The sequence below is a fragment of the Balaenoptera ricei genome, chromosome 13 (assembly GCF_028023285.1).
Source record: "Balaenoptera ricei isolate mBalRic1 chromosome 13, mBalRic1.hap2, whole genome shotgun sequence".
NCBI lineage: Eukaryota > Metazoa > Chordata > Mammalia > Artiodactyla > Balaenopteridae > Balaenoptera > Balaenoptera ricei.
Genome location: NC_082651.1, coordinates 64014481 through 64041835, shown reverse-complemented (window position 1 = coordinate 64041835; position 27355 = coordinate 64014481). Strand labels below are relative to the sequence as shown.

The following is a 27355-nucleotide window of genomic DNA, read 5'->3' as shown; positions in this document are numbered from 1 at the left end:
ACCATAAAAACATAAATTATGTTTTTTAAATTTTTTGTTTAGTATACTACTAATAAAAATAATTGGCAGGTGATAAAAATCATGAGCTTTAAGATGTTTAAGGGTATAAGGTATAAGAAAATATTCAAATTTAGTAAATAAAAAAAGTAAGATGATATTTTGGAGTATCTTAAAAAGGATATATTTATTTAAAAAATAGGATGTAAAATAAAATACGCTAACTTTGAGTAGTTAAATTATGGGTTATTTTTCAATTATATACTGTTTAATATTTTTCACATTTTCTACAATAAGCATGTACTATGTTAAAAATCATACAAAAAACTTAATTTTTAAAATTCTGATAAATTGAATGATTGGGAGGATGAGGGAAGAAGGATTTAAGTGATTGTAGTTTTTCTCATCTTAATCATGCCTCTTCTCCATTTTTGCAGGTACTTTAGCTTGAACTTTATCTGTATAGATTTAGTGAAACAGGCATTTATTCTTATACTGTATATGTAATATATATCCTAAACTTTTTCTAATTTAAGGCAATCTCCCATGTTTCATAGTTTAAAATTGTGGGTTTGTATCAAGCACTGCTTTGCACACTTGAAGAGATTTAATATTGCTTTCTTTCCCTTTTCCATTTATTTCCAGAGCTGTTTTTTTAAGTTTTTGTCTTGCTTTCTCAGCCAGTGTTACTGCCCACCTCCTTGCAGATGTGGATGCCTTTATGTTAAAGAAAGAAGTCGTAGTCTTTAGTTTTCTTAATAAAATATTACATTTGCTGTCTCAATCCCTAGCATCTTAGGCATATGGACCTGGTGCTCTTCAGGAACTCACTCTAGTGCCTCAGCTTCCCATTTTTTGCTATATATTGAACATGTTAGAAATCCAGTGGAGAAAGTTACTATTCTAAAAAAGAGACAAAGGAATGTTGTGGTTAATGAATAAAGAAATAGACATGTCCTCCAGGGAGGTATCATTTATACCAGACTTCAGAGAATGACCTTAACTTGAATAGTCTAGTGTCTATACCTCAGCAGTTACAGATCCAGAAAACTCATTTTGGTCAGGGGAACTGATTTCATGCTAAGCAAATTTACTGAAGACTCATATGGGAAACAAAGTTAATTTCTTAATTTACATTAAGAAATAATATCAAGCCATAATATTTTGATAGCCTACATCTTCATTGTAGGGCTACATCTACCAAAGGGATGTGAACAGTTGGGGTCCAATAATCAGACTGTGTTTTCCTGAAGGCTCAAGGCAGTACATTCTTCTTCGATTACCTTATTTTTAGTCTTTGTGAAGGGCTCTATAGCTGTGGGCAAATTTTTTAACCTCCCGAGTCTCATCATTAAAATTGTGATAATAACTAGCTACTTCCTAGGCTTGTTGTGAGAACTAAATAAGATAATCTATGAAAAGTGACTAACCTAGTGCCTATCAGACAGTTGCCATTCAGTAATTGTTCAGATGATTTGTTGTCTTCTACTTCTAGATTTGAAGTCTGGGGTTTAAGAAAGGCACTCTTGTTCTTTCCTTTCCCTCTGCAGGCATTGCTGGGAACTCTACTGGGCTAAGTGGTGTTGAGGTACTAACACTACTTGATTTACAAGAATATTGTTGTTCTGAGTGATAAAGTTTAACTTAATCTAGTGAAGGACTGTAATGAATCTTTGCATAGGTTATGTTTCACTGTGAGATCTAGCCATTTTAATATTTTGAGACTAAGGTAAGAATCATTCTTTTAAGGAATTCGGTAGTGTTTGCTTTTCCAATTTGACATTTGTAAAACAGCTTGCTATTTCTTGTAAAACAAACAAGTAAATTCCAGATAACAAATTTAATAAGCTGTTTTTACTCGTTGCTGACAACTTAGTAAGGTTTGTGCTCTGTAGTTATTTCTAATTCATTATATTCATAGATTGTAATGTTGTAAAAGACCTAATCCCTTCCCCTTTCCTTCAGATGAGCTTACTGAGGCCCAGAGAACCAGCCTGAAACTAAGCCAGACAGCTGATGCATCATAGCGGGTCCCTGGGACTGTGAGGTGCCAGTGCAGCTGGGCCCAGGACAGTGAGGCCCTTGATATAAGAGTTTGTACTCTGGAGGAGGCAAGGAGAGCAGCCAGCTCCTTCTTTTGGATGTCAGCATCCTTTCTTTCACATGGTTGTGAGAAGGCGGTATTGAATTCAAGCAGTGAGCTTGCCATAGTCCTGAGTGGCAGACATCCTAAGTGAGTCCCTTCTAGAAGGAGCCCCTGCTTGCCCCTCCTTCCTTGCTTAGCCAAATCCAAATCAGAGTGAATGAACAAATGTCCTTTTTGTGTCAGGTACCACGTCTACTAACTAGGCACTGTGGAGCAGTTGGGACTTACCTGGGAGGTTTTTTTTTTTTAATTATTTATTTTTGGCTGCGTTGGGTCTTCGTTGCTGCGCGTGGACTTTCTCTAGTTGTGTCTAGCGGGGGCTACTCTTCATTGCGGTGCACAGGCTTCTCATTGTGGTGGCTTCTCTGTTGCAGAGCGTGGGATCTAGGCCCGCAGGCTTCAGTAGTTGTGGCACACGGGCTTAGTTGCTCCGTGGCATGTGGGATCTTCCCAGACCAGGGTTCGAACCCATGTCCCCTGCATTGGCAGGCGGATTCTTAACCACTGCGCCACCAGGGAAGTCCCTACCTGGGAGTTTTTAATGGCAGAGCTGAGACAGGTCTCTAGACTCCAACACACTCTTCTTTTTGCCATATCCCTGTCCTCCCTACATCAGATGAATTTTTTTTTCTCTTCTGAATTACTGTTTGACTTATATGGGAGACTTGTTAAAGAATATTTTGACATCTGTTTAGAAGTTATTCTCTAATTGTCCTAAGTAGTACTTTCTTATTTACAGTTCTGGTTTCTCATTATCTCGTGGGTGTGTATTATGTCCTCAACTAAATCCTTGTGGACCTATACCATTTTGATCTCTTTCCTGTGACCCTTAGGGCTTGGAATATTTTAAGCATTCAGTAAATTGTTGATCAGTAAGTAAATATTGGTTATCAATTTTTTAATTGTACCAGACTTTACATTTTAACATACTTTCAACTAGAGAAGGATCTGGATTTGCTACTTAAAGCTTGTAATCTCAGAAGATTTAAGATTGAAAAGAGTTATAAAAGTGCTGTTGTCATTTGAAAGAAATTGAGTGCTCTCACAGATAACTAACTTCGAATGCTTTAAGATCTAGGAAAAGTTAGGGACGGTGAGGTTGGTCCCTTATTTAAATAAATGACTTGTGGCCATCCGGTTGTGTTTTTGTTTTTTAAAATCACAATCTAAGATCTAACTTTTTTGGCAGCCAGCAAAAAATATATATGGTTATAGAGAAGAGCTGTCTTGAATTATAATCCTCTGTGTGTTTTGGTGGACTAATTTGCTATGGGTTTATTTCTTGAGAAGAAAAAAAAAATTTCATGCCTCCTTAGGATGGTTTACAGAGGTGCAGTTATGACCAGTCTTAGCACGTGGTCCCAGTCAGCAGTCTTTTTTCTCCCCCCAGCTTTATGGAGGTATAATTGGTAAGTAAAAATTGTACATATTTAAGGTATACAGTGTGACGATATGATACACATATACATTGTGAAATAATTACTGCAATCAAGCTAATTTATATATCCATCATCTCACATAGTTACCCTCCTTTGCGGGGTGGCTGAAAACATTCAGGATCTACCCTTTTTGCAGATTTCAAGTATACGATACAGTAGTATTAACTGTAGCCACCATGCCATACATTAGATCCCCATAAATTATTCATCTCATAACTGAAAGTTTGTGCCCTTTGACCAACATCTCCCTATTTCCGCCACCCCCAGGCCCCTGGCAATCACCATTCTACTCTGTTTTTATATATCTCACCTTTTCTTTATCTATCCTGTCAGCATTCTTAAAAGTGTATGTTTTTTATATCAAGGAGAATCAGATGAGAAAAATCTGGATAAACCGTTGTAAATCTATAATTGCTATTAGAAAAAATAAGGGACATACCATACTAATAATGGACAATAATGTCATTTTTATTTCAAGGACCAAATGAATATCTAGTATGAATGTGGAATCTTTCTTTTGACTTGATATTATTTGTTTTGTCTCAAATTATCTTTCTTACATGGTGATGTTAAATATTTATCTTTAGTTGTTACTAGGTATTAACAGCCTCTATGGTTGGTTGAGGGATGTAATTGTTTCTGAGTCTAGAATTTATACTTACGCCATATCTTTGTATAATTTTTTAAAATTTAAGTCTCCTGTCTGCTATCTCTGCATGCTCCCATTTCACTGGTGTTCACATTTATTTTGAGCCTTAATTTGTAAATAACTAGAAAGTTCTAGGATAATTTATACTATGTATTTTTTTTAAACAAGTTTTCATAATCAGAACAATTTTTGTGGTTTTTTTCCGGCTGTGTTGGGTCTTCGTTGCTGCACGCAAGCCTTCGCTAGTTGCGGCGAGCAGGGGCTACTCTTCGTTACAGTGGCTTTTCTTGTTGCGGAGCACAGGCTCTAGGCACGTGGACTTCAGTAGTTGCAGCATGTGGGCTCAGTAGTTGTGGCTCACGGGCTGTAGAGGACAGGCTCAGTAGTTGTGGTGCATGGGCTTAGTTGCTCTGCAGCATGTGGATCTTCCCGGACCAGGGCTCAAACCCGTGTCCCCTGCATTGGCAGGCGGATTCTTAACGACTGCGCCACCAGGGAAGTCTCTACGTATTTTTAAAAGCTTTAAAAAACCTTTGATTAACGTACAGTAAAATTGACTTTTTTGGTGGGGAGGGCATATGGTTATTTAAATTTTACCTCGTATATAGATCCATGTAACCACCACCACAGTCAGGATACAAAACAGTTCCATCATGCCCCAGAACTCCCTCATGCTGTCCCTTTGGATCACACCCCAAACCCCTGGCTATCCCCTCTTAACCCCGGACAATCACTGATGGTCATGTAAATGGAATCATACAGTATGTATACTTTTGAGACTGGATTCTTTCATTCGCAATAATGCTCTTGAAATTCATCCAAGCTATTGCATATATCAATAATTCTATTTTGTTGCTCAGTAGTATTCCATTGATAAACTGTACTACAGTTTGATTATCTGTTCACCTATTGAAAAACATTTGGGTTATTTTCAGTTTGGGGCAATTATGAAAGAACTGTTATAAACACTTATGTACAGGTTTTTGTGTGAGCACAGATTTTCATTTCTGTAAGATAAATACCAGGGAGTGGGATTGCTGGGTCATATGGTAAGTGTATATTTAACTTCATAAGGAACTTGCCAAACTTTTTCAGAATTTATGTCCCATTTTGCTTTCCTACTTAGAATGTATGCAAGTTGTAGTTGCTCTGCATCTTCTCCAGCATTTGGCGTTACACTTTTTAAAAACAATTTTAGCTGTTATAATATCGTTATGCCTTTAATTTAGATATCCCTAATAGCTAAAAATATTGACCACCTTTTAATGTAGTCAGTTGCCCTCCATCTAGCTCTTTGGTGCACTTTTTGTTCAAGTCTTTTACCCAGTTTTTAATTGGGGTCTGTGTTTTCTTACTGTTGAGTTTTGAGAGTTCTTTACATATTCAGAATTCAAATCCTCTGTCACATATGCCATTTGTAAATATTTTCTCCCAGTCTTGTAGCTTGGTATTCATTTCTTGACAGTGTCTTTCACAAAGCAAAAGTTTTTAATTTTGAAGTCCAATTTATAATTTTTTTTCTTTTATGGATCATGCTTTTGGTGTCGTGTGTAAAACTTTGCCTAACCCCATGTCACTACAGTTTTATCCTGTAGATTCTAAAAGTTTTATAGCTTTGTATTTTACATTAAGATCTGTGATCCATTTTTAGTTAATTTCTGTATAAGGTGTGAGGTTTAGGTTATATTTTTGCCTATGGATGTCCAGTTGTTACAACACTATTTTTGGAAAAGACTATCCTTTTTCCATTAAATTGCCTTTGCAGACATCTTTGTCCAAAATCAGTTGCCATATTTGTGTGGATCTGTTTCTCAACTATAGTCCATTGATTTATGTGTCTGTTCTTTAACCCAATACTGTACCCTCTTAATTACTGTAGCTTTAGAGTAACTTTTAACATCAATTAGTATGATTCTTTCATTTTTATTCTTTTTAAGAATTGTTTGGCTTTTTTAGTTCCCTTTACTGTTGTTGTTAGAACAAGTTTGTCTATATATACAAAAAATATCCTGGGGGGTGGTAGTTTGATCAGAACTGTGTTTAATCTACAGATTAAATGGGAAGAATTGACACCTTTACTATGCTGAGCTTCCAATTCATGAATGTGATACGACTTTCCATTTATTTAGATCTTCTTTGATTTCTTTAATAGTGGTGTAGCTTTGGCATACAGCTCTTATACCTGTTCTATTAGATTTATACCTCTGTATTTCAAATTTTGGGGAGCTATCATAATGATATTTAAAAATTTTGGTTTCCACTTTTTCATTGCTAGTATTATATACGTGATTGATTTTTGTGTGTTGACCTTATACTTTATGACTTTGTAATTTTACTTATTAGTTCTGGGAGATTTTGTGTAGATCTTTGAGATTTTTATGTAGACAAACATGTTGTCTGCAAATAGGACTTATTTTTTTCTTTGTAATCTGTATGCTTTTTTTTCCCCCTTGCCTTCTCATACTTGCTAGGACTTTGAATACAGTGTTGAATAGAAGTGGTGAGAGTAGGTATCACTGACTTGTTCCCAATCATAGGGGGAATGTATTCAGTCTTTCACCATTAAGTATGATGTTAGCTGTAAGCATGTCCTTCCTTCTACTTGATTTGGGTTTACTTTGCTCTTCTTTTTTTCTAATTTAAGGTGGACACTTAAGATTATTGATTTGAGAATTTTCTTCTTTGATAATGTAAGCATTTAATGCTATAAATTGTCCCCTGAGCATTGCTTAACTGCATTGTACAAATTCTGATGTGTTTTAATTTTCTTTCAATTAAAAATATTTTCTAATTTTCCTTGAGATTTCCTCTCTGACCTGTCGATTATTTGTAAGTGCATCATTTAATTTCCCAATTTTTAGAGATTTTTCTGTTATCTTTCTGTTATTGATTTCTAGCTTAAATTCATTGTGGTCAGAGAACATATTTTGTGTTACTTAAGTTCTTTTAAATTTGCTAAGATTGTTTTATGACCCAGGAGAAGGTCTGCCTTGATGAACATTCTCTGTGGACTTGAAGAGAAAGTTGTTGGGTGGAGTGTTCTACAAATGTCAGTTAGATCCAGTTGGTTGACAGTTTTGTTCAGTTTTCTATCCTTGCTGATTTTTTGTTTACTAATTAGATAGATTACTGAGATAAGCATGTTGAAGTCTCCAGCTATAGTTAGAGATTTCTGTATTTTTCCTTCCAGTTCTGTCAGATTTCACTTCATGTATTTTGACGCTCTGTTAGGTGCACACACATTTAGGATTATTATAATCTTCTTGGTGAATTGACTCTTTTATCATCATATAATGTCATTTTTTATGCCTGGTAATTTTCTTTGGTTTGAAGTTTACTTTATTTGGTATTAATATAGCTACTCCACCTTTCTCTTGATTAGTATTTCTATGATATATCTTTCCCCATCCTTTTACTTCTAACCTACTTATATTATCATAGTTGAAATAAATTTCTTGTAGGTGACATGTAATTGGATCTTATTTTTTTTTATCCATTTTCATAATCTTTGTCTTTTTTTAAATTAATTAATTAATTTATTTTTATTTATTTATGGCTGTGTTGGGTCTTCATTTCTGTGCGAGGGCTTTCTCTAGTTGTGGCAAGCGGGGGCCACTCTTCATCATGGTGCGCGGGCCTCTCACTATCGCGGCCGCTCTTGTTGTGGAGCACAGGCTCCAGACGCGCAGGCTCAGTAGTTGTGGCTCACGGGCCTAGTTGCTCCACGGCATGTGGGATCTTCCCAGACCAGGGCTCAAACCCGTGTCCCCTGCATTGGCAGGCAGACTCTCAACCACTGCGCCACCAGGGAAGCCCCAATCTTTGTCTTTTAATTGGTATGTTTAGGTGCTTTACATTTAATGTAACTGCTTATATATTTGGATTGAGTGCTACCATTTTATTGTTTGCTCTCTGTTTGTTCTTTTTGGTTTTTGTTTCTCTTTTTCCCCTTTCTGCCTTCTTTTTGGTTATTTGAACAGCTTTTGGAGTTCCATTTAAGTTTATCTTTTTTTTTTTTTTTTTTTTTACTATATCTCAATTTAGTGTTGGTGTGGGTGTGTGTGGTTGCTCTAGGGATTGTAATATACATATCTAAATTCTTTTTTTTTTAAATTTTATTTATTTATTTATTTATGGCTGTGTTGGGTCTTCGTTTCTGCGTGAGGGCTTTCTCTACTTGCGGCAAGTGGGGGCCACTCTTCATCGCGGTGCGCGGGCCTCTCACTATCGCGGCCTCTCGTTGCGGATGGAGCACAGGCTCCAGACGCGCAGGCTCAGCAATTGTGGCTCATGGGCCTAGTCGCTCCGTGGCATGTGGGATCTTCCCAAACCAGGGCTCGAACCCGTGTCCCCTGCATTGGCAGGCAGACCCTCAACCACTGCGCCACCAGGGAAGCCCCCCTAAATTCTTATAGTCTACTTAGGATAAATATTTTCCCACTTAAGTGGGATGTAGAAATCTTAATACTATATATCTCTTTACTCCCCTCTTTTTTTTGTTGTGTTGTCATGTATATTATGTCTACATACAGAGAAAACTCCATCAGACAATGTTACAGCTTTTACTTTTAACCACCAAACATTTTCAAAAATTCAAGAAGAGAAAAATAGTTTATTGTATTTACCCATATGGTTATTAATTCTTCTTTTTCATAATTCTTTTTCATTCCATTTTTCCCTTGGCATCATATCCCTTCTGCCGTTTAGTAATTCTGTTAGAGCTGATTTGCTTGTAGTGAATTTTCTTGGTTTTACCTTCACCTGAGAGTGTCTTTATTTTGCCTTCATTCCTGAAGGATATTTTCACTGGATATAGAAATTCTGTGTTGATGGTTCTTTTCTTTCAGTCTTTTAAAAATATGCCAATTCCTTCTGAACTTAATGGTTCCTGGTGAGAAATTCACATCCATTCAAATTGCTCTTCCCTTATAAACACTGAATCACTTTTCTTTTTCTGTCTACTTTCAATTTTTTTCTTTGTTTTTAGTTTTTATCAGTTTGACTTTTATGTGTCTGGGCATGGATTTCTTTTTTTTGAATTTTATTTTACTTATTTTTTTATACAGCAGGTTCTTATTAGTCATCTATTTTATACATATTAGTGTATATATGTCAATCCCAATCTCCCAATTCATCCCACCACCCCCCCCCCCCCCACTTTCGCCCCTTGGTGTCCATACGTTTGTTGTCTACATCTGCGTCTCTATTTCTGCCCTGCAAACTGGTTCATCTGTACCATTTTTCTAGGTTCCACATATATGGGCATGGATTTCTTAGGGGGTTATTCTGTTTGGGTTCTCTGAACTTCTCAAATTTATATATACATTGTGTCTTTTACCAAGTTTGGAAAGTTTTCAGCCATTATTTCCTCAAATGCTTTTCTGCACTGAACTCTTTCACTTTCCTTTTAGGATGCCAGTGACTCCAGTGTTAGACCTTTTGGTATCCCAGTGGTCCTTGTGGCTTTATTCATTTTTTTTTTCTCCTTGTTTTTCAGACTTGATAATTTCTATCCATCTGTCTTCAAGTTCACTGACTTTGTTTTGCCATCTCCATTTTGCTTATTGAGCTCATCCAGTGAATTATTTCAGCTGTATTTTTTAGATCTAAAATTTACATTTGGTTCTATTTCTTTGCTGAGACTTTTTTTAAGTCTTGTAAATTATTAGATTAATTATAAAAATTAGTACATGCTTGTAAAATAAAGATATATGTAGAAGTATATGAAGTTTTAAAATCTCATTGTGTGGCTGTTACTATTAATAGCCATATAAATTTTTACTTTTTTTCTATTGCAAACCAACATGCAAGTTTATATGTGTATATTCGTGCGCACACACTCCCACTTGTACGTCTATAGAGTAAATTTTAGAAGTAGAATTCTGGGTAGGCATCATTTTGAATACCCACAAAAGAGTCCACATAACCTTTCCCCATTGAGGTGTAGTGTGAAGGTTATTTCTTGTTTTGCACTAGCATAAATTCTTGGGGAAAAAAACTTTTTTTTGATCAGAAAAGCTTTCTTATGTTTTAGATTAGTTCAGTAAAATGGCTTCCCAGAACCAGAATTAGTAGATTAATTGTTATGAACATGCTTAAAGTTTTTGATAATTTGTAAATTGATGTTCCAAAGACTTCGTTGATTGACACTTGTAACTATGGAATTTAAGCTCAGGAATAAAGCCTTTGTGTTTCCACTACCAAAGAACAAGAGAGTATTGGCATTTGCAGAGACCTTCTATTCATTTCAAAAGTGTTTGCCCTTCTTGGAGCATTTTTATAATAGCTGCTTTGAAGTCTGTCAGATACTTCCAACAACTGTGTCATTCTCAATTGTTGATGTCTCTTTATTGTACCATGCAAGTTGAGATTTTCCTGGTTCTTCATATGCCAAATAATTTTGGATTGCATCCTGAAGTATTATGAGACCCTGGGTCTTGCTTAAATTCAGTGGTGAATGTTCATTTTTGTGTTTTAGCAGCCAGTGGACCCTGTTGGTTTAGGCTGCAAGTTGCAGCTAGCTTTCTGTGGGTTGTGATTTCAATCTCAGTTTGGTTTTCAAAGCCTGTAGTGCTTTGCTATTTGGATCTGTCCTGTGTGTACACTGCCCATTGGCCAGTTTGAGATAGGTGACTATTTTTTTCTTTGTTCTATTCTCAAAAGTTTTTGGTTTGCTATTTAGGATAAATTCGATGCCATGTTCAGCTCTGGAGTGAGCCCAGGCGTTCATAAGCAACCTTATGGAGTCGCTTTTCTGAGTTCCTCCCACTCAGCTATTTCCGCTATACTTTCTACTTCCCTGGGAACTCCCCTTTTTAGTCCTCCAGCCAGAAAGCTTTGTCTACTGTGCTCACTTCCTGTGATTGTGCCCACATGCAGGGACCAGCGGTAGGAGCACAGAGAGGGGGAAGAAAAGGTTAGGAGAGGGCTTTGCCCCACCCTCTTGAAACCACAGCTTCTGGGATTGGAGAGGATTTCTCTCCCTCAGACCTTTAGGTACCTGTGGGCCCCCTGTTGTTACTGCCTCCCTTTTCCTGCCCAAGCCTGAACTAAAGCACTTCACGTGAAACACTGTCTACATTGCTGCCCACTTCCAGGTTTCCCGCAGTCCACGTGGCAGGATACAAGAGGGAAAAAAGTAAACCCACCCTTGGTTCCATGGCCCTTTGAATTCTGGTCGTCTTCCCCAATCTACCTGCTACCATTTACTTTTTACAGTCTTTAAATAACTGCTCCGTACATTTTGTTTAGATTTGATAGCTGTATTCAGTAGGAGGGACAGGGTGGAGTGTTTTTACTTTATCTTAGCTGGCACTAGGAAGAACCCTGTATTGTGTACTTTTAAGAAGGGCATTATTTATTCAACCAACATATGTCCTTATCATTTGAGTCCTCACCATGTGCTGGGCACTTTAAATATATTATTTGTTTAATTCTCTGACAACTGTCCCCCTTTTAGACATGAGGAAATTGAGGAGTAAACTCTTAAACTAGGTCCAGAGGCACAGATAGTAAGTGACAGGCTGGGATTTGAACACAGGACCCAAGGTGTGTTCCCAGGACCAGCATCATCAGACCCACATGAGAACTTGCTAGAAATGCAAAATCTCTAACCCCACCTCAGATCTACTAAATCAGAATTCTGGGAATGGGGCCCAGTAATTTGTTTTGATGAGCCTCTGTTAATCTGATGTATGCTAAATTTGAGCACCACTTCTCTATGCTGCAGGACTTAACAATACTATGTTTTAGTTTCTTAGCAGAACTTTAATATAAGAAACAGAAATAGCTTTTCACCCTTGCTTGAGACATATGGTAGTATGTGGAGTGAGAACTAATTTTCTTACTCATGTCACTAACATATAGCTTTAAAATCACACTTTTCTATATTATTCAAGCTTATGGTAGTTAAAATATAAATACTATGAATTTTAAAAATTTAAATGTGTGTGTATGCAAAGAAATCAATTTAGATGTGGTTTTTGACCAATAAATCACTTAGCCTCTGGTAATTACTATGTTATATAATGCTCTGTATTTTAAATTTTAGGATATTATTACTGATTTCCCTCAATTTCAGGGTAGCTTTTGATACAGGTTTAGAATAATATTGGGTTGGGAAAAATGGCCCGTATTTGCAGGATAGGTCCTATTTTGTGTAATTTTATCTTTTTTCACCAAAGATTAAATGTATCATTATAACTAAATTTAATTTGCATATTCTTATAAGACATTTTATTTTTTTTATTGAAGTATAGTTGATTTAAAATGTTGTGTTAGTTTCTGGTATACAGCAAAGTGATTCAGGTATACATAGCTATATATATTCTTTTTCACATTCTATTATGGTTTATTACAAGATATTGAATATAGTCTCCTGTGCTCTACAGTAGGACCTTGTTGTTTACCTATTTTATATATAGTAGTTTGTATTTGCTAATCGGAAACTCCTAATTTATCCCTCCCCACCTCCTTTCCCCTTTGGTAACCATAAGTTTGTTTTCTATGTATGTAAGTCTGTTTCTGTTTTATAAATAAGTTCATTTGTATCATATTTTAGATTCCACATGTAAGTGATATCATATGGTATTTGTCTTTGTCTGATTTCACTTAGTATGATAATCTTAAGGTCCATCCATGTTGCTGCAAATGGCATTATTTCATTCTTTTTATGGCTAATTAGTATTCCATTGTGTGTGTGTGTGTGTGTATGCTACATCTTCTTTATCCATTCATCTGTTGATGGACATTTAGGTGGCTTCCATGTCTTGGCTATTGTGAAGAGTGCTGCTGTGAACATAGGGGTGCATATATCTTTTTGAATTGTAGTTTTCTCTGGATATATGCCCCAGGAGTGGAATTGCTGGATCATATGGCAACTCTATTTTTAGTTTTTTAGGGAACCTCCATACTGTTTTCCATAGTGACTGCACCAATTTACATTCCCACCAACAGTGTAGGAGGGTTCATTTTTCTCCACACCCTCTCCGGCATTTATTATTTGTAGACTTATTTATTTATTTATTTACTTATTTATTTATTTATGGCTGTGTTGGGTCTTCGTTTCTGTGCGAGGGCTTTCTCTAGTTGCGGCAAGTGGGGGCCACTCTTCATTGCGGTGCGCTGGCCTCTCACCATCGCAGCCTCTCTTGTTGCGGAGCACAGGCTCCAGACGCGCAGGCTCAGCAATTGTGGCTCACGGGCCTAGTTGCTCCGCGGCATGTGGGATCCTCCCAGACCAGGGCTCGAACCCGTGTCCCCTGCATTGGCAGGCAGATTCTCAACCACTGCGCCACCAGGGAAGCCCCTTGTAGACTTTTTAATCATGGCCATCCTGACCGGTGTGAGGTGATATCTCATTGTAGTTTTGATTTGCATTTCCCTAATAATTAGCAATGTTGAGCATCTTTTCTTGCGCCTTTTGGCTATCTGTATGATAAGACATTTTAAATAAATTTACCAATCAGGAAAAAAAGTCTATTAGAGCACATCTTCAGAATCTGTTTGTTTTTTTTTTTAATTAGCTTACAATCCACATATACTTTGAGGTATGTAGATTAGTAGATTAGATTAGTAGGTATATGTAGATTAGTTATGGAGCATTTTCTTTTGTGATAATCTCTCATCTTACTAATAGAGTAGCTGGCGGTTGGGGCAGAGAAGATATTCTGTATTGTAGAAATAGGTTTTATAGTTATTATTTATATTAGATTTTAGGTCTGTTACCCTCTGGTATCTGCATTAGCAAGACACATAATAATCACTGAGTATTCTTGAGGGAATGTCAGCAAAAAGGGCCCTACCCTCAAGGAGCTTACTGCCTATTGAAATAAACAGAGAAACAGTTATTCAAAAAAATAATTACTGTGACAAAGATATGTAGAGTACTGTGGGTATGGTGTGTTGGAGAGAGGCTGGACCCGTGAACCTAGCTGTTAGTATTTGAAATCATCTGTGGTGGTATGTATACTACACAAATCAGCAGATGCTACATACATACAGTCAGTTTTGCTGTAATGGGATGCATTCCTAAAAATCACTAAGTGTAGGGAAAAATGGGATTGGGCACAATACTCAAAAACTTCCTCAGCAACACATTTTAAAAAAAAAGGAGAAACCAAATTAAAATGGTAACACAGTTTTGCGTGTTAAAATGGAAATAGTTAAGAAAAAAATAAATATTAAAATAAATATGGTGCTTTACCTTGAAAAAGACCAGAGGTTTGCTTGAGAAGTGGGCGAGGGAGAGGTTGCCTCTTGTGAATTATTGTGGAATGGTGGAGGGAAGGTGTCTGAAATCTGAGGAAAAGTTAACACCCCATGTGGATGGGTGAGGCTCCCGACAGGAGGTGGGCTGAGGTAGCTGGGAGATGTTTGAGGTAGGTGTGTGTGCTGTGTATTCCCAGGCACTGGGCTCAGTGCAGCTGGGCGCAGTTTTCTGCATTCATCTAGTGTTTAATGGCACGTAAGCAAATAACAGTTATTCAGTGCTCTTGTTGTTCCCTAGTGTAACAAGCACATTGAAACAAATTTGAGTTTTCCAGACAAATGTTAGAGCAGAACTGACTGTAACAGGGCTTTTTTTCCCCTTCTGCGAACTGATTGACCAGCACACCTCTGGAAATGGAGCTCTTCGGTCAGCCTGGAGGAGTCTTGGAAGACTTGACAGAGAAGATGACACTTGAACTGAGACTTGGCAAATAAGTACAGCATTTTGCCAGGTATGGCATAGGTAGAAGGAGGGCATTCCAGGCAGGGGGACAGCAGCATCTGAAAAAGCATGCAGATGTAAGCCTGGTATGTTCAGGAAACTCTTACATAGTTCAGTGTTAAAAGAGTAGTTCAGTGTTAGAAAAGGTTAGAACTTGGAAGGAAGGAAGGAAGGAAGGAAGGAAGGAAAAGGAAACATTATAAATAAAACATAATGGTTAGGCAGGGGCCAAATTCTCAATATCCCTGTATGCCACATGAAAGAATTTACATTTTATCCCTCAGGGGGTAGAGAACACTGAAAATTTTTCAACAGTGAATTGTATTTTCTAACACTAATTTACATAGCACTCACTGTGACAGTATGGAAGGTAGACTGAAGGAGACTGAACTGGAGTCTGGGAATCTATTGGGATAAGGAGGAACTAGTGTGGATCTTTCATAGGCTTGACCTCTTTGAGAGTATTATAAAAGCTGTAGATGCTTATTAGCAACTGTGTCCTTTCTGTGTTTTTAGAAGCTACTACTTCTGTAACCCTGTTTCTTGGTATTAAGGACTAGGGCCATGAGAGTTAGTCTATAATTTAGTTATAAAACTAAAAATTTATAAAAATGATACATGATTATTGCAGAAAAATAAAAGAATACTAGCATGAATAAAAATTAAAACTCTTAATAACCTTAAAGAGTATTAATTTTTTTTCCCTCCCTCATCATTTTTATAACTCTTCTTTGATAGGGAAAGGTGTTTGACCATCAAATACCAAGTTCTTACTATAGACTAGATGCTGTTCCATTATTACTTAGTATGATACCCTATGATAGCCACTTGTGAAAAGAAACCATGGATATAAGCATATAATAAAAATGTGTTATAATCAGATGGTCATAGTTATACTGTAGTTCATGGACCTCATTTGCCTTAAAAGGCAGATTCTAATCTTTACCTAATCCAGACATTACCAAATTATATATGTATGCTTCCTCTTTTCTGTATTGTCCGTATTCCTCTCCCATAGCTCTCAGGACTCGTAATCTTTTCTTTGTGCCAGCTATTTCTTCTAGTCCTCAGCATTTACAGAAATAATAGTGTGCCTTTCTCTAATAGAAATAAGGCTTTCTTTTTCTTCCTGACCCTGTCCTCACCATATCTTAATCCATATTGCTTTGTTTTCTGACTGAGCCATTTGGCTCCTCTAGAATATGCAGAGAATCACCAGTGAAGTCATAGTCATTTAATACAACCAAGTACAGGAATAAATCACCCTTTTTAAGCATGGCATGTAAGACCCTTTAGAGTCTTTCTTCCTGGCTTTTCAGGCTGCTTTTTCTTTTACTTCACTCCACCTGTCCTGTACTTCAGCCATCTAAACCACTCCTCACCTTTGGAAAGCCAGATCCTGTCCTCTCTCTCTGCCTGAAATGCCTTTCTCCACTCAGCAGGCAACTAATTCATTCTTTAAATTTTAAGCTCAAAATTACCTTTTCTGTGAAACCTTCCCCGACCCTCTGCATTAGTTAGGATCAGGTACAGTGGCAAGTAACAGAACCTCCAAAATAACAGTGGTCTAAAAACAAGAGAGAATTTATATCTCTCCAATAACAGTGGACTTTGCAGTGTGGGGCTGAAATGACAGCTCTGCTTCATGACGTCATTAGGGAAGTAATGTCTACCTCATGGCTTCAGAATCTCTCACATTTAACCCTTGTCCTCACCATCCAAAATGGAGCTATCTGTTTTATGCTCTATGATGTACAAGGGAACAAAAAAGGGACTAAGGACGTTTGAGAGCTATCTCTTAACATTTCCCTAAAGCTCCCAAATTACGTATCTGCTTGCATCTCATTGGCCTCAGGGAAGGCCTGGAAATAGTCTTCATTCGTGGTGGCTCTGTACCAGCTAATTGTATTATTAGGGAAGAAAGGGAGAACAGGTGCGGAGGACAGCTAGTAGTGTGCCACACTTTCCCAGCTAGAGGTAGTTTCTTTGTGCTTTGTGTTCCCGACAGCACTCTAATTAATTAGTATTTAAGTTGTTAGAATTCATTTGTCTTCTTCACCAGATTGTGGACTTCTAAAGGCATTCAGGAAAATTATAGCAAAAGTCTCAGAGACAAAAGCAGGGAATGATATTTAAATACCCATGTGAACAAGGGAATTGCTTATATAGAGCTGATTTCTTAGACTTACATTTTTTTTTTCTATTTTCTCCATTTTGTAGAGGGAAGTGGACACTGCCAATAGTAGAGGGCATGGCTTCTCCTTTTCAATAATGCCTCAAAATTGATCACACTGAGAGAACACAGTTATTTAAAAGGTGATATATTCTCTGTATTATACTGTTTCTTTTAATTGTGGTAAAATATACATAAAAGTTACCATTGTAACCATTTTTAAGTGTACTGTTCTGTGGCATTAAGTACATTCACACTGTTGTACAACCATCACCACCATCCATCACCAGAACTTTTCTGTCTTCCCTGAGATTCAGAACCCATTAAACACTAACTCCCTGTTACCCCTCCCCCAAGCCCCTGGCAACCACCATTCTACTTTCTGTCTATGAATTTGACGACTCTAGGAATTTTATATAAGAGGAATCTGTATTTGTTCTTTTGTGACTGGCTTATTTCACTTAGAAAGTCTTCAAGGTTCATTGTGTTGTAGCATGTGTCAGAATTTCTTTCCTTTTTAAGGCTAAATATATTGTTATATATATGTACCACATTTTATTTGTCCTTTCATCTATCAGTGGACACTTGGATTGCTGTGTTACACTGTTTTTTTGGTAAGATTTTTGTTTTCTAAAGATATTCTCCACACAAATAATGTCTTATTATAATTTCACCACAACTACCCCCAGACACAAACCACATAATAACATATCTTTTTAAAAGGAAATTTAACAAAAATGCAAAGAAGATAAAAACCATCACCTATATTAGAAATTTATTTTTATAGGAAGTAATCCCCCCTCCCAATCACAGTTTCTGAAGTATAAACTAAAAAATAAAATTAAGTTATGAAAAACATCCTGGTGTCAAATCTGGAAAATAGGTACAAGAATGGAATTAGAAAGAAATATAGTAGTTTTTCACAAGAAAATATTATATTTTGTTATATTTAAGAGTCTCTTGATGATATGATAGAGACACATAGGAGAGTGCAACCTGTGAATCCCTATTCTTTTGAAATATGGAAATTTTACCAGTGGACAGTGAGAAAGAAATGGTTATAGCTGTAGCCTGCTGGATTTGCTTTTATGAAATTTCTCCAGCATTGAAGAGAAAAGGGTTATAAATGGGTGGAGTAAGGAAAAATAGCTCCATTTCTCTCACCTCACCTCCTTTGTTATCAGATGGGAGTTAGTTTAGTGACAGTAATTATTGGATGTTTGATTGCCAGTAATGTGACTGATGCCTAGAAAATTCTGGGTTTTGGCCTCTATCCCACTGTATACATAGTCCAAATTGGTAGTTAAATTCTTACTAAAGTTCTGAGTAAGCTTTCAAATAGTTACTTAAATAAAATGCATGTCCAGTGGTTTAAACTGGATCTCACAGATACTTTCCCATTTCAGCTGATTGTTTGGTCAGTTTGGCAAAATGGTGAGTCATACTTCTCTAGCCAGCCACAGACCAGCTGTTGATTTACTACTCAGTTACTTGAGCCAAGACCGAAGCACCAGAATAGAATAGAGCACCTTGGCTCTGATACCGTTTTATCTTTTTCCTAAAAGTCTGGATGTAAATTTCCATCCTTCCCCTAGGTGTTTTGAGTTACAAGAAGCAGTCTAAGAGTTCTTTGTCTTTTAAATCTTCTAGTACTGTTGTAGAAATAAAATTGACATGCCTGAAAGGATCTGAGAAGAAAAAAACACGTTGTGGTGTTAGCTGTAAACTCTTCTAGGGAAATTAGAACTTGATGTAGACATTAAAAATAGAATTGAATGGTGAAGGACAAAGTAGTGGAGGTGTCTTACAGCAAGAATTAAGTTTGGATAAAATGGGGCCTAATTATGGATGGCAGTGAGTGAAGGTCAGCCACGAGAAGCTGTGTGTGACTGTTGAATGTTCCTGAAAGGAAATGAGTCTGGCGGTGTTAGGAGTTAGGAAGAGAGGAGAGACTAAGGTGTTGCAGAAATCTAGGAAAGTGGCAATGGAAATCTGGACAAGGTTACTGGCAGTGAAAGTGCAGAAAAAAAGGTAAATTTGAGAGCCATTCTGGAAAAAGAAACTATAATTGTGTCACATGGAAGAAGAGTAAAATAAAAAAATTTCTAAGAAATTCCGTGGTGTACTGATATCCCATTTTGGGGAGAACTCTTGAATTAACTCTAGATATGGTGAATTTGAGGTGTGATGGGGAATAGCCAAAATAAGACAGATTTTTTTAGGCTATTAGTGGACTGAAAAGTGGGTGGAATGTGTGAACTAGACTTGTGCTTCTGGTACAAATCTAGCTGTACTCAAGGAGGTAAGAATTGGTCCTAGAAAATACCTGATTATAACAGTAAAGGCAAGAACATACGTTCTCATAGCTTCTGCATACCTGAAGAGCTCTTAAAATCAAATAAGTTTTTTTTTTCCCCCCATTAGCTTTATTTCAACTGAAGGCACTAGGTTAGTTAAATAGGTGTAATTCATAAATTACATCCAGGACACTGAAGTTCTTCTCCCATACTATTAAATAAGAAAGTAGAATCTAGATTGCCTTACCTAGAAAGATGCAGAACAGGGGCAAGAACTTAGATTCTTTCATAAAGAACAACATCTTAGAGTAAATAGATACTGTGGCAGAATAATGGCATACCAAGGAACATTATGTTCTTAAATATTGTAAGTTAAGTTATTGAGTTAACTGTATTTAACTTGTAGTGTAATTTGTAACATTTGAGTAATCTAGTGTGTAATTGAACATTTTGTGTTTTTCTTTAGTGGAGCCTTTAGTTGGAGCTGTGTGCCAAGTGTTTCTTTATGGCTTTCTCTCTCTGAGTGGCTCTTCGTATATGTAGCAAAACATTTAGAACCCTGTGGAGTAAAGTAGAAAAAAAACTTGGCAAAAGAGTATTTCTCTTATAATTAGAAATTGTCTTAAGATACAATATGTTACAGCAATGATAAAGCTAATATATTAGAGAAATAATAGCTTAGTGTAGAGGTGACTGGCATTTCGCTGAAGATACCTAAGGGGGTAGCATTTCCCTAGTGCCCTAGTGCCTGCAACAAATACTGCTTACTGCTTTCTGCTTTCTTCTCGCTCGAACACGCGCCCCCTGCAGTGGAATCGCGGAGTCTTAACCACTGGACCGCCAGGGAAGTCCCTCTTCTCTCTCGTGTACACTTCTTTTTTTTGCTCTTTATTCCTTCTTTTTATGGTGAAATATAACATATATATAGCACAGTGAATAAAATAGAAAGGTACAGTTTAATGAATAGCTATAAAGCGTATTCACCACCCAGATCAAGAAACAGAACACTGCAAGTATACCAGAAGCCTGCTACGTGCCCCTTGCCAGTCAAACCCCGCTTGTATGCATCCCGTCTTATCCTCCAGAAGTAACCATAGTCTTACTTCGGTGATTATCATTTCTTCCTTCTCTTTGAAGTTTATCACCAAGTATGTGTCCCTAAATGATGTGTAGTTTACTTTTGCCTCTTTTGTATACATACATACAGACATATGTATATATGTCAATACATAGTTTTTTGTATATGACTTATTTTTGTGCCATTTATCCGTGTGTGTATAACATTTTCATTTCTCTGATCCATTATTTGCATACTGTTCCACTGTATGAATATGCCATAATATATGTATTCTCTTGCGTTTCCTAATATTGAAAAACTCAGCCTGTGACTGTTCTTGTATATTTTTCTTGGGGCACATGGGCACCAGTATTTCAAGAGTTTATACTTAGGAGTGGAATTGCTGGATCATAGGAAATTTCCAATTCACTGCATAATACCAAAGTGTTTTTTAAAGTGGTTATTTATACTCACCCCAGCAGGACGTGAGCATTCCTGTTGTTCTCCATTCTCGCCATCACTTGGTATTGACACACTTAAGTGTTTTGGGCAGGAAAACTGTGTCTCTTATGATTTTATTAAGGAGGATGAGCCCCTTTTCATATTTGAATTTCTTTTTGTGAAGTGCCTGTTAAAAAGGTCTTTTTATCCCCTTTTCTATTTGGTTATCAGTTTTTTCCTACTGAGTTTTAGAAGTTCTTTATATTTTCTGGATATTAGTCTTTTAGTCTCTAAACACTTTTGTGTATTGAGAACTTTGTTTCCTTCCCTGTGTTTTTGATGATTAGAGAAGCCTTTAATTTTAACGTCACATGACTTATTCTTTTCCTTACAGATTATACTTTTTTTTTCCTGTAAAAATTTGCAGATATTTTCTTAGATTTGTCCTAAGTACTTCATATCATTGATGCTATTGCAAATGGTATGTAATTTTACATTTTGTTGTTTGTTGCTGACAGGTAGGACCACAATAGATATTTTATATACTGATTTGTATCTACCAATGCTTCCACATTCTTGTTAATTCTAACAATTTTTTAGATAATTTTGAATTTTTTAAAATACACTATTATTTCATCTGAGAATAATGATAACTGTTTTTTTTCAGATCTGTAGAGATGAATTTAAACAATGCCTTTTATTCCTTAACTTGCCTTATTCTGCTGATTAGGACCTCTATTACAATGTACAATAGGAAGGATGATAATAGGTATCCTTTTCTTCTTCCAATCTCAGCATTTCTTCAAGGATAACGTTAGCTGTCGTTTTTTGGAAATGCTCTTTATTTAAGTTAGGTAAGGTTACATTTCAGTCTTAGTTTACTAAAAATTTTCATCAGAAATGGATGTTGAATTTTATGAAATACTTTTTTTTCCATTTTATTTTTTATTTCTTTTTTTATGAAATACTTTTTCTACATCTCATGAGATTATCATGTATTTTTTGTTCACTAACTATCAGTGTGATAAATTACATTAATTTTCTAATGTTAATTCAACCTTGCATTCCTAGGCTGTATCTAACTTGATCATTTTTATATACATTGGATTCAGCTCGCTAATATTTTGTTTTAAAAAACTTGTATTTATATTCATGACTGAGATTAGCCTGTATTCTTTCTTCTCATAGTGTCCTTGTTAGGCTTTGGTATCAGGTTATATTAGCCTAATAAAATAAGTTGGGGAATGTTTCCCTGTTCTGATCTCTGAAAGAGCTTGTGTAAGACTGTAATTTTTTTTTTCCTTAAATAATGATAGAATTCACCAATGAAGTTATCTAGGCCTTGGGATTTTCTTTTTGGAAAGAATTTCACTACAGATACTTTAATATTATTATATTTTATTTCCTGTGGACTCTTGTTCTCACGATGTCTTCTGTGTGCTTATATTTGACTGTTCCTAATGCTTTTTGTTTTTAAAATTACTTGTGGGTATTCTTTGAGGCCTAGAATGAAGTTGTCTTCCTTCAGAGAGGGTTTATGTTTCCTTCTGCTAAGATGTATGTAGGTATCATTAGCCCAGGAACATTTTAAAAGAATTTCACAGTTTGAAGTTCCCTGGATTAGGAGTCCATGCAGACACAGACTGCAAACCCCTGCCCAGGCTGCTCAAACTTCTTAGGGACCTACATCCTGGATGTTCTACCCACCATTCTCTTTTTCTCGTGCTTCTCTCTGAGCTAAAACAATCTTCCCTGCAATCTCCTGAGGGTGGGATTAGGATTTAGATTCAGTTGTAGTTTACCTTTACCTGAGGTTATAGCCTTTTAGGATCCCAGTTTAATGTGGGGAAGAGTTCCCTTGCGCTCTCTACCTTTCGAAGAATCTGTGTTTGAGAAATTTGTTGCCCTCATCCTATGAGACCAGTGAAACCAAAGACCTAATTTACTGAGCTCTATCTACAATTGCCCTCAGGGCCAGAGTATCTTCAGGGAGTCCTATTACCTCTCTAGGTTCTAGTTGCGCCTAGTTTGTCTGGCAGTTTCCCACCATCTTGTCAGCTTTTTATTTAAGGTGTTTTTGGTTTTTTTGTATCTAAGGATTTTTAATTGTTTTCAGTAGGAGGGTTGATCTAAAAAATCCTAGTCTGTCATTACTAGAAATGGTAGTTCCTCTTAATTTTTTCCCCCCACTCAGTCTTCTATTTCTTTTGTTGACTTCAGCCTCCATGTTAATGCCTTAGTTTCACAAATATTCATATATTGAGCATCTAATATGTATCAAGCATGGCACAAAACAAAGTCCTTTGCTTTCTTGAAGCTAACATTGTAGTGGATTCTGGATTGTGGGGAAAGTTGCAGCACCATTGGACAGCATTTTCCACACTGATTCACAGAGCATTGGTGACCTGTGAAATCCTAGTAAGGTTGCCATTGTCAAGTAAATTTGAGAAATAATGCCCAGGAGGATATCCTCTCTTAGAGAACTAAGGCACTAACTTATTTGAACTAAAACCTTTATTTGTAGAATACCTCTTAATATCTCATTAGCATACTAGAATTCCAGGGAACATGATTTATGAAATGTTGGAGTAGGACTAATGTATTAAACATCTCTATATTATTTACATGTTGTCACAGAGCAGTTTCAACTTCTGCTCTCCCACAGTCATGTCTAAGGGGAACATCTGCTGAGGGAGTAAACCAAGGCAGCTGGGCTCTGCATTCTGAATGACTTTCCTTACTTGGCCGTGGGTAGTTAGACTAGCATGCGTACCCAAATCAAAGATGCCAGACATAGGTCAGTCACTGGCCAACCAGAGAAAGTGTAGAAAGTGCTGAATTAAGTTGTCACAGATCTCGTTGGTTGGTTAAAGAAATAGAGCTCCTGCTTTCAACTTTATGTCTAGATGTACTCCGGATTGACAAGTAAGGGAGAGTGGTGGTTTCTGTAAGGATACATATGATGATGCGGATCACAAAACTCACAAAAAGAAACATATTTGGCAGTTAAGCAGTGGAAGAAGCAGAATTTGAAAAATCAAGAGAAAGAGATAGAAGGGACCTATGATGGACCAAGAATTAGCCAAAGGTATGGCAGGTTGGCAACTATGAGATAGAAAAACAATCAAGCGGAGAAGCACAGAGACCAGCTTGTGGTTAGAGGCAAATCAGATACCAAAAGCCTGGTATCCAGGGAGTTGCTGAGCCACAAGAATGGCAGGAGCACTAAAATAAGGACCCACAAACTCCTGAGGCTCGGTGCTCTAGGGCAGCGTTGGGACTGGACCAGGATCTCTGTTCCAGAATCCTTAGGGCCTAGGCCCACTTGTTACTGATTTTGTTCTTGGGTTTTTGTGTGACTTCTTGTTTCCCTTATCATCAAATTCATACTTATAATCAGTTCTCCTCCCCCACCACACACACCTACATCTGCCAACCTGAGTGTCAGTGCCCTGCCACCAGAAGAGACTGATACATAAGGAAAGAGTTGGATTTATAAGACTGATGTATGAGTTGAATTCATATCAGTACTACTTTTTTGATTAACATTTTTATAACAATGGAATACCCACCATTCCTACCACTGCTTTTTATCTTCTCTTTTTATTACATTTTGGAAACTCATCTTCTAAGCTCAGCTGTGCTAGCAGTGTTACTGTTGTATTGCATCACATAATCTATTTCTGTTGGTTATCCTATAAATCAGGGGTCCCCAACCCCCGGTCCGCGGACCAATACCGGTCCGCCGCTTGTTGGGAACCGGGCCACACAGCAGGAGGTGAGCGGCGGGGGAGCGAGCCAAGCTTCATCTGCCGCTCCCTGTCGCTCGCAGTACCGCCTGAACCACCACCCCCCAACCCACTCCGTGGAAAAATTGTCTTCCACGAAACCAGTCCCTGGTGCCAGGAAGGTTGGGGACCGCTGCTATAAATAGTATCTCCATATACAAAAGAATGCACATTACTTACTCTTGGTACTCTTTGGCAAAGGATATTTCCTACTTCCCAATCCAATGTTATTTGCTACTGATCCCCAATACTGTTTGAGAATCACGTTGGCTTTAGTGGAGATCTCTGTATTTGTTATTCCTTTCTCCACTGATTGTGTTCATCTGCCCCTCTAACCCCCATTTCTTTGTGTCTTTTTCCTCCACACTCTTCCCCCACCTTTTCTTTAAAAAGTTTTTTTAATACTTCATTATTTATTTCTTCTGCATTTTACACATAATTTTGGGTTTATAATATGAAATTAGATTGGTCTTTTTGAAGATCTACTTCCTTTTTAAATAACATTTTTCCAGCCAAGAAATCCGTACATTTGAATGTAATGTCTTGGAAAGTACAGAAAAGAAAAAAGAAAAAATGAAATTATAATAATCAAAAACCACCCAAAATAGCCACAGTAGTATTTCCTATCCATAATGTTTTTATTAAAATATGTTTATATGTATATGTATGTGTTGAGGTCAATTTATATACTGTTTTATAACCGTATTTATTTTATATCATGAATATTTCCAGAACATTAAATGCTCTGGAAACATGGTTTTAATGTCTATTATTCCAGTAAATGAAAGCACTACAATTTATTTAACCAATCCTCTATTAACTGAACAATACAGTTATTGCCAATTTTTTTGCTAATATTATACCATGGTGAATATCTCTTGTATATAAACCTTTGTGTCTTTATCTGATTATTTTCTTGGAATACACTTCTGTTGTGAAACCTTGAGTCAAAAGGTATATACATCTTTTTAAAGTTTTGATACATAATACTATATAAAATTTCCTTCTTGAAATGCCATGTGGATTTATGTCCTCACATCAATGTGTAAAAATACTAGCTTTGCAATACCATGCTTAGATACTACCATTAAAATGTGAAAGAAATAAAAACAATCTTTGCCAAGTTGATAAGGGAAAAATCTTATATCACACTTAAATTTAGATGTCTGATCAATACTAAGAATGACCTTTTTCATATATTTATTGGCCAAGTGTACATCTGATTTTGTTATTTTTCTGGACATGTCCTTTGCTATTTTCTGTTTGAGGTGTGTTTTATCTTCTTCTTATAAATGTATTAACACTTTGTCATATGTTGAAAATTTTTTCCAGCTTATCACTTGTCCTTTAATTTTGTTTATGGCATTTTTTGACATGTAAAAGTTTAAAATGTTCAGTCATTAAGTATTTTGATAATTTCGTTTTGGTCTCTTTTTCAGCATTTTGTTTAAATAGACTTTCCCATCTCTTCTTTGAGAGGTTAAATGGTTTCTTATATTTACTTCTTTATTTATGTTGAGTCTGTTTGTTTTTACAATTCATTGAAATCACCCGTTCTTCTAATATTGGAATATTTGAGATTACAAACTCTTAGATCCAGATGTATAGAGTTTTCTAGTTTCAGAAAATCTGTTAACTTTATTTTTACTCCCATCTACTTCCAAAAAGAAGGAAAAAAATCAATTAACAATAAACCTACACTTGGACATTTAGTATGATGATAATTGATTTAGACTTATGCAGGGGCATGCGAGGGATATCTCAAAGTCTGTCAGAAATTTATAAACTAAGGCCTTCCATTTGGGTTTCCTGTTAATAGCAGAAAGGAGGAGGAACAATGAGTTAGTTACATGTTTCTCATTGTCTGCTTAAAGGAAACATCAGTTTTCTTAAAAGAGAAATCTTGGCAGTAAAGTCAAAGAGGAATTTTTTGTGTGGGTCTTTATGTGAGGAATGATGTCTTGATACCATTTTTATAGAACATAGAATAAAACAAGGCAGTTTATTTTATAAACTCTTAATAAAAGGGCATAATATTAAGTTCTAATTATGGTAAAGTACTGTATCTGCAGGCAGTCAAAATAATACAAACCACATATGTGTCTTCCTGGTGAAGTAATTTGATAAGGGGTAGAGCTTAGAAAATCTCTGGTTAGATATTTCTTAAACTAGCTCTTTCAACATAATAGTTGAGATTTTTAAAAATCAGATTTTGATTCATGTATATTTGTGATTTCTAGTTAGAAATAGCAGTTGTGGAATGATTCATACACATTAGGTCCAAGTGTTTAACTGGAAAGTTTGACATTTTATTGTGAGAATTAGCCTATTATTTGAGAAGGTGGAGAGTTATCTTATATAAGTGGGTTTCCAGAATTACCTGCAATCAATTACAGACAATTTTTGCTTGCTACACTTCAGTTATAATGTGAACAGTTTAAGTAAATAGTAAATCTTACTTCATTTCAGATCTGACAGAATGTCTAAGAATTTTTTGTTTTTCATGAAGTACTGCTTCCTTCATTATCAAAGAATATTGAGAATTAAGTGTACTTTAAGCTGCTCAATTCATCTTTGAAACTATTTAAACTTAACTTTATCTGTGATATAACCCTCATTTTTAAGCTGTGTGTAAGGGAAGTAAATATATCTTAAAC

General features: G+C 36.4%; 1 protein-coding gene across 6 annotated transcripts in view; it reads left to right on the top strand.

Moving 5' to 3' along the window:
* SOCS5 (suppressor of cytokine signaling 5) overlaps positions 1 to 27355 on the top strand; it is a 60261-nt gene that overhangs the window by 14917 nt on the left and 17989 nt on the right. For 2 of the 6 annotated variants that reach the window (XM_059943411.1, XM_059943410.1), the window contains exons 2-3: positions 14842 to 14952; positions 17163 to 17258. The exons of 2 other annotated variants lie outside the window; for them this stretch is intronic. The gene's annotated coding sequence lies outside the window, so the exon portion shown is untranslated. Of the gene's footprint in view, positions 1 to 14806; positions 14953 to 17162; positions 17259 to 27355 lie in introns of all 6 variants that reach the window. 2 more of the 6 variants (XM_059943412.1, XM_059943414.1) reach the window with 2 other exon arrangements.